The sequence below is a fragment of the Pinus tabuliformis genome, chromosome J (assembly GCF_031772625.1).
Source record: "Pinus tabuliformis cultivar Carrire ecotype Pingquan chromosome J, CPIR1, whole genome shotgun sequence".
In the NCBI taxonomy this organism is placed as follows: Eukaryota; Viridiplantae; Streptophyta; class Pinopsida; order Pinales; family Pinaceae; genus Pinus; species Pinus tabuliformis.
In genome coordinates, this window is record NC_142295.1 from 178,720,596 (window position 1) to 178,730,197 (window position 9,602).

Consider the following 9,602-nt stretch of genomic DNA (forward strand, 5'->3'; position numbering starts at 1 on the left):
AGATGAAAATTACTTTGGTTTAGATTGTCTAATGTTGGTGAGATTAGATATCATTTTTAAAACACTTTTCACACAACCAACTTTTCTAAAATTTTAGCCCAACAAAATTGTTCTTGGAATACTTCTCTTTTAAATCCTTTATGAATACCACAATAAATACTAAATAATGCTAAATAATCCCTTACATTTTAAAGTAACATAAAACAATTTAATCTCAATCAATATTAATTATCATAATCATAAGATCCTAACATACTTAAAATTAATATAACATTATTTTAAATGAAATTTTTAATATAAATATGTGCGAGTTAATACAGTAAAAAAATAAATGTACTTTTTTATTCTAACTAGTGTAAATAACAAAATCAATATTATTAAGACATGCACAATTTCTCACCATCTCAATAATAAAATATTAAAATCAAGCATTGAATAGTTTTCAAAACCCCTTAGCATGAAATAATTCCTCATCTTTATGAATCTAAAAAAATTAGAGATGACAATAACATTTTCATAAAATATAACCGTATAATCATAAGTTAGACATATATCTCAAACATATGTATATTTTGATAAGATATTAATTTCAAAAAAAAAATTAACCCTGAAAATCTTTGTAACCAAATATATATAACCATCTAAACTGGCACAATAATAATTGATTGCTTCTCCTTTCTTAATAATTTTGAAACATGAAAATAAACTTTAAACAAATCAAAATAGTCCTTTTTTATAAAGCATAACTTGAATTTTAATATATGCTAATGAACATAATCATAAATTCTAAAATTAAAAAATTAAAACAATAATACAATTCTGATAAATTAAATAAATAAAATATTTAAAGATATATTATTTTAATTTTTTTATTATTTTTTGAATATATATATATATATATTACAATATTATTTTTTAATTTATTATACAAAAAGTCTTAATGTATCACTGCTAAATGTTATAATATCGAGGAAAACATCCCTTTCTTCATTTTTCACCTTTTAGCTGTCAAAAAAAGTTGTCTCCTTGCTATATCCATTATCTTGTGACGTTGGGTCAGCCTTTTCAGTCTATTATTTCAGAGAATTTGTATTCCCAAATTCTTGCTTATTCCTTTTCGTTATTTTTTTCTAAATTTTGAGAATATATTAACAAGCACCCTATGAATATATTTCCAATAAATCTATTTATTTTTGGATGTAATTGTGTAATACAATATGATATTTTAGAACCAGGCACTTTTTGAAGTCTTTATTATTTGGATTAGATCATTGTGGTGTTCTTCATCCATATCAATGTTTTTAAGGTGAAAAAATAAAAAATTAGGTTATAAGATTAGTTTTAACAATCAGAATTAATTTAGAGAATTGGAATTACAAAACTTCGAGGGCTAGTTTAAGACTTCAGATAATATTATTTAAGGGTAAATGTTTACATTCTAAAAATCACACAAAACAACTATGTATATATACATAGAGACATTTCCAACCATCCAAGAAAAACATTAACAAGAATTTGGATTCTTGAAGATTAACCTATCAAAATTGACCAAAATAACTGAAAAACATAACATGTTATGCATGAATCTTAATTAACCAACAAAAATATACATTAAAAGAGAGATGAATCTTTCAATCAATGTGACAACTCAAGAGGAATATTGAATGACGTTTGAGATATCCGGAGTCAATGTTGCATGTGCATATCCTATATCTAATAGAATATAATACTAAAATGAGTTGTCGAGGCTTAAAATCATTTTTCGAAAAATTTAAAAAGAGATTTTAAAATAAAGATAGATCAGAGGTTAAGCATTTTTTTTTGATACCCATCAAATTGTCATAGGGTTTTTGTCCAATGGACAGAGAGGTGGGAAAGGAGGGGACAAACAATATCCTAAATCTCGGGAAGAGAATAATAAAAGGAGAATGCGGTGTTATTCTGCTCATGTGAATATCCCTAACGTGTGTGAGATGATATGGAAAGAGAGAAATGACATTGGGAATTTCTTGAAAAAAAACACATGTAATGATATCTGATAATGGTCATAGTAGAGATGATGACAGTGCAGATTTTGACACGAATATGATCCCACCACATGAGCTCATAGCCATGCAGCTCAGTGAGAACGAAATAACTTCATCGTTAGAATTTGAAGGTGTTGGAATGTGGTACGGATGATGACAGGATTTATTCTTTGAAAAAACTTCCATTTTAATGGATGATGGACAATCTGTTATTTTTTGATTTGTTGTTTGGAAAAACTTCAATTTTAATGGATGATGGACAATCTGTCGCTTTTATTGTTCATGTGTAAGTTGAGCTGTAGTATAGATTTGGAGATTTAATTCCAATTTGTCTTGTAGATACTGAATAAGATTTATTATTTTAAATGTAATTGTTATGTGAATTGGTCAATTGTTAATTAGTTAGATTTAAGAGATTTAATCTAATTAAAATAATTTTTACTTTAGTGTTTAGTTAAAATACTTCTTCAACTAGTTGATAGTATAATTAAATAGAATTTTTATCTTTAACCAATATTTATTATATTTATATATTGTATTTATATGTGATGTTTAATAGAACGTAATTAAATTTTGATCTGCAACTGATTTTTCAAACTGGTATTAGACCCAGGGGCTCTCAGTTAGCTCCCTTAAGGACCAAGTATAGTACTAAGTAGATGTGCGAATATGTGAGAGATAGTAAATTAAAATTCCTAAATATGTAGGTAGGTGTGTGAGGGAATTGATTGTTATACGTTTTTGTTGTTAATAGTGGATTGGTTTATGATTGTGTGTGTTGGGAACTATGGCAAGCAAAAGATTGAAGATCCGCTTCCATAATCACCATGAATTTGATTAGTCATCATTCATGAAATGTTGTTAGGAATTGATGCTAAGCAATCGGAATAAACAATTGTCATTGTCGCACAGTATGTTTTACCATAGCGTCCGCCAGTGCTGTAGCAATGTCGTTATAGCTTTGTTGGCTGAAAGACACATGGGCGAGGATGACTCCTGTTGAATTATGTATCCACTGGAGGTTAACAGGATCAAATAGGTTAACAGGATCAAATCCAGGCAGGTGCGTGAACATTATTAGTGATATACACCTGTCGTTCCCTTTTTTTCCTGGGAATTGTGATTACTGCTGCAGAGACTCTTGTACAAATCTTGTGTTCCTGCAGGAACAGTACTGCACACTGTGAAGGTGGAAAACATGATTTCTAATTTGTCTACTTAGACCTGCATATTTATCCTTTAGAGTTTCCTATCCAATTGATAACCTTGGACATAGATGGACTGCTGTTGCATTCTGGGAGGGCAGATAAGAAACATGGTGGATAGAATTCATGAAACATTACTATGATACAGAATACAAATGGCAACAGTCCAGCATCTATCACACAATGAAGTCGACGCAACATTAGTACCCCTTTATTTTCTCTCTCTCTCAAAATTACAAGCCCATCCAATTCAAATTCTTCTCGTTCTCTATGGAGGGAAGTGGATCCAGCATCACCGTGTTTCTAATTTTTTATAATAGCATCCTAGATCATGTGCTCTTGCTGGTATAGTAGGTTGTAATAGTTAAATTATTACAATCACATTTACCAATATTATCAATATTGTTGATATAGATTGATAGATTTATATGCATTATATATACAATCACATTTTCCAATATAGTTCAACCACACTAATAATTACTGTCTATTTTTTAAATCCAACTATTTATAATTATTTATAATTATATAAATAATAAAAATCATATTATTATATATATGAATATGATTATTATATTAATGTTATATTATATATTAAAAAAATATTAAGTTACTCTATAATATTTTATTTAATATTATTTTATTTTAAATTATTTAATATAATTTAAATATTTAATAATAATATTCACTCATAATAATATTATTAGTATTAATTAACAATAATAATCTTATAGATATAAGTCTTTCAGATTAATCATGTCGTTAGTCGTTAGGATTTGGTCGACGTTTCGATAGCATGGATGTGAGTTAGCCGTTAGGAACTAGGTGTTGGTAAAATATTCTCTAAGAAAATGGCAAAGCAAGGGACTATCTGTTTAATTATTCAAAATTTAGTTAAAAAACTAGTTGTTATGTGATAATTAATTATTGAATTTTGATTTTATAAAATATTAATTTAATGATATCAATTCATATGGCAATATTATATGAAAGTAGTTAATATATATTATTGTTTGACTTAATACGTGACTAATCCAAGAGACTTATATCTACATTATGGATCACAAAAGTGTTAGAGCTAAAATAATAATCTTAATAACAATAATTATTTTAGTAAATGTAGTTGATATACCTATAAGGTTTCATTTGTATTTATGACACAAACCATTGATAAATATATAATAAAAATAAAAATAATAATAATAATAATTTTCACCGAAAGATTTTGCTTAATTCATTATGGACAAGAGAAGGGTGAATATAGAAATTTATTATTCATTTTTTATAAAATGTAAGTAAACAAATACATATTTTATTAAAAAATTAAATAAATTTTATTATTGTTTTTAGAAAATATATAATTTTTATTTTATTTTATTGCATTTTATAAATAATAATAATAATAATTAAAAAGTTAGTTATGGTTAAACAATAATAATATTTTTTAATTAAATATTATTAAATAATAATAATATTAATATTAATTAATTAAATAAGAATAATAATAGCTAATTCAACTTTACATAATAATAATTAATAATAATTCCTTGTCACAATGTAATGTTGACCACGATTGACCGTGGTTGATTTTCATATTGAGACAATCATTGTCACACAGTGACATTTGAGCATGGTTGACCATGGTTGACTACAATTCACCATGTTTGCCCGAAAAGAATAACAAACCATTGGGATTAATACTAAAATCTAAGATTGACCATGTTTGATTCTATAAAACATGGTTGATCATGATCAACCATGGCTACGATGGTTGACCATGATTGTCCATGATTTTTATATGGAGATAATTTTTGTCACAATGCGACATCCCACCATGGTTAACCATGGTTGACCATGGTTGATATTATAAACCTAGGGGATTGATATTATGAACCCAAGTGATTAATACTAAAACTCTATGATTTACCATAGTTGATAATCATTGAGCACAATTGATTTTGGTATTGAGACAATCCTTGTCACAATTCTAGATTAGACCATGGTTGAGCATGGTTGAACATGGTTGATTATGGTTAACCATTGCTGAATAATATTAAACCCTAAAAATATGAACCCTTAGATCAATAAATCCAAGGGATTGATATTATAAACCCAAGGTAATAATAAACGTAAGGGATAAAAATTATAAACCCAAGATATATAAACTCTAATATGAATATTATAAAACCTAAAATAAACATGGTTGACCATGGTTGATTTCCATATAGAGACGATCCTTATCACAATGAAACTTTGGACCATCATTAACGATGGTTGACCATGACTGATTGTCATATCGAGACAATATTTGTCAAAGCGTAACATTAGACCATGGTTGATTTCCATATCGAGCCTCGATTGACCGCGGTTGAACATGGTTGCTTATGATTGACCATGGCTGACAATGATTAATATTATAAACCAAATGGATTGATATTATAAACCAAGGTATTGATATTAAAATCCCAAGGGATTATGAACCCAAGGGAATAATATTAAACCCGAGGGACTAATATTATAAACCCAATGTATATAAACCCTACGATAAATATTATAAACACTAAAATAAATATGATTGACCATTGTTGATTTTCATATTGAGACAATCCTTATCACAATTCCATGTTGGACCATGGTTGACCATGGTTGACCGGGGAATAATAAACCCAAGGGATTGATATTATAAACCCAAAGGAATAATAAAACCAAGGGATTACTACTAAAACCCAAATGGATTATGAACCCAAGGGAATAATATTATAAACCCAAGGTATAAAAACCTAAAAATAAATATTAAAAATACTTAAATAAGCATGGTTGAGCATGATTGATATTCATATTGAGACAATCCTTGTCACAATGCGACATTGAACCATGGTTGAAAATGGTTGATTATCGTTGACCATTGTTGAATAATATTAATCCCTAGGAATATGAACCCTTACATCAATAAACCCAAGGGATTGATATTATAAACCTAAGGGATAAAAGTAATAAACCCAAGGTATATAAACACTAACATGAATATTAGAAAACCTAAAATAAACATGGTTGACCATGGGTGATTTCCATATAGACACAATCCTTGTCACAATGAAACATTGGACCATGGTTAACCATGGTTGACCGTGATTGATTTTCATATCGAGATAATCTTTGTCACAACACAATGTTGGACCACAGTTGACCATGGTTGATTTGGAGATCCATATGGTTTGACCATGGTTGGCTATGATTGACCATGGTTTACCATGATTAATGTTATAAACCCAATGCATTGATATTATAAACCCAAGGGAATAATATTAAACCCAAGGGACTAATATTATAAACCCAACATGAAAACAAAATATTTAACCATCCAGGAATCGCTCTACAACCCTAATGGTCATGCGGCCATGAGCTAGGCGGCACAGGAAAAAAACAGCAAGAGACACAGCTGATGACAGACATTGGTACCGAGATCTATCGGCAATGACAGAGGAAGGGAGGATGGGAGAGATCCCCTCCTATCGAGATGCAACGGTAGGGGAAGGATAGAGCAACAACAACCAGGCAGATGAAACAAGAAAATTGGGCCCTATCTTGGGAGCACGATGGCAGGCCGGCAAGAGAGGAAGGTGTTTACCATGTGCTGTGGCGAAACCAAGATTTATCATCCCATTGAATAAATGGGAGTGCTACATAAGCTACATGAAAGATCATGCACTAATATGAAAATTCATTGGAGTTTGGTCAGTAAAAAAGGACCTCACCGGATGGATCCAGCAAAAGTGGCAACCCCGAGGCCACATTGAACTGAAGCTAGGAGCACGCGGATTGTTCACGGTAATTTTCTCGAACCTGCAAGATAAAGAAAAAGTGTTTGAAAATGGTCCATATTTCCATTATAATGCAGGATTGTTTATGAGATATTGGGAAGAATGTTATAACCTAGATAAGGAAAAATTCTTAGCAGCACCGTTATGGGTAAGACTATTCGAACTTCCAATGGACTTCTGGGATCCAGAAATCCTAGAAGGAATAGGAAACACTATAGGAAGCTTTGTTAAAATAGCAGAAACTACAAAAAATGGAAGATACACCTCATACGCAAGAATCCGTGTCTACATGAACATAGTTGACCCTATTCCAGACACAGTCGAGCTAGAATATCATGAGGAAGTATGGCAACAAACCTTGGATTACGAGCACATTCCTTTCAGATGCAGAAGATGCCATGAGTATGTCCACCTGTTTAAGGAATACCTTCTCAACATAGAAGAAGAGGAAAGAAGAAACAAACCACAAAGGAAAGTTAAAGAAGACAAAGAAGGATTTCAGGAGGTAGGAAATAAAAGAAGACTCACAAAGGAAAACCCCAAAGAAACAATGAAAGAACAACAAATCAAGACAAGTTATAGAAATAGCTTTGAAATACTTCAAGAAGAAGAGGGAGAAAATGAAAATCAAACAATGGATTATTAGGGAGAAAAAGAAAAAGAAAACAGCATAAGTCAAGGCACACCACACATCAAGCAGAAAGCTCAAGGCAAACCATTAGATAAGGAGAACAAGGAAACAGGAGAGACAATGGAAAATATAGTAATGGAAATTGATACAAGCAGGGGAGAAGAAGTAAGTTCTGAAGAAGAAGTACTATGGAAAATCCTAGAGGAATGGAAACACCTGGATGAAAGATTCATCCCAGAAGAGCAGAAAAAACTATATAGAGAGACCTTCCAACAATACCAAGAAAAACAGGGCAAAGGAAAGCTGGGAATGGTAGAACAACTAGGCCTCCAACAGGACAATACTCAGGACCTTCAAAGAAAAACAAAAGGAGGGAAAAAAAGAGGTAGAAGGAATATACAGGAATCGATACAACTTATGGGTGAAATGCTAGTGAGTAATGGACGACTAGTTCCTCTCTCGGTGGTATTCCACCAAAGCAACCCAACCACCTCATGATAGTCACATCCTGGAATATAAGGGGCCTGAATAGTCAAGGAAAATAGAGACACATAGCGGAAAGGCTAAGAAGAGAAAAACCCCAAATAATGTTGTTAAAGGAAACAAAAATCCCAGGGAGGAAAAATGGAGGAGATACTAAACACGACCAAACCAAAATAGGAATGTGTGACCATAAATGCGAATGGAAGTGTAGGAGGTATTGCGATTTTATGAAACCCCACAAAAATCACATCTAACTATTGGATAGGAATGAAAAGGATTCTTACGGGGAAGTTCTGATTAATAGGAAATAGTGACTGGTTTCTAGTCTCGACAGTTTATAGGGCACATATTCCAACGAAAAAAGGAAGTTTCCTCCTCCAGCTCCAACAGTTAGGTAAACTGCATAGAGAAAAATTGTGGTTGATAGCAGGGGACTTCAACATGACCGCAGCAAAAGATGAAAAGAAAGGTGGATTGCAAAGAGAAGAACCAGAAATGGAGAAATTCAGGGACCCACAGGCGAAACTGAAAATGATAGATATCCCAACTATAAATGGGAAATACACCTGGAACAATCGGCCAGGAGGGAGCAATCAAATAGCTTCTAAGCTAGACAGATTTCTTGCAACAGAACACCTCCCAGGAAAGGATATTTTCTATGAAACTACAATCCTTCCATGTCTAGTGTCAGATCATTGGCCCATTAAGCTAGAGAGAGCCATGAACCAGTAGAACCAGCAGAGACCCTTCAGGTTTGAGGCATTCTGGCTGAGAGATCCCAAATTCATAAAAAAAATGAAGACTTGGTGGAAGGAAAATGAGAACGGGAGGGAAGGAAGAAATAAAATTCACACTCTCCAACTAAGATTAAAAGATCTAAAAGGAAATATTAAATAGTGGAATAGAGAAGAATTTGGGAAAATTGACAAGGATAAGGAATAATTGTAGATTTCAATGGAGAAAATACGACAGAAAATCATAGACGAAGGAAGAAGTGAAGAACTAACTAAAGAAGAAGGATTGGTGATAAATAAAATAGAGGAAAGAAGAAAACAAGAGGAAATCTTATGGAAACAAAAATCCAGAATTCAATGGTTAAAACAAGGAGAGAGAAATATGAAATTCTTCCATAAGGCAATGATACAACACCAACAACATAATAGAATATTCTCCCTAAAAGATAAGCAAGGAAACAGGTTAACCCAAAAAGTAGAATTGGAGAATCTAACAGTGCAACACCTCAAAGAAATCCTAACAGAACCCAACATCAGCAAGGAGGATGACATTGAAAAAATAAGTCAAAACATCCCCAAAATTGTAAATAGAGAATAGAATCTGGCTCTCCTAAGAGTCATAAAGGAAGCTGAGGTGGAAGAGGTAGTAAAGGGAATGGTGAAGAACAAAGCACTTGGGCCGGATGGATTTACATCAGAAT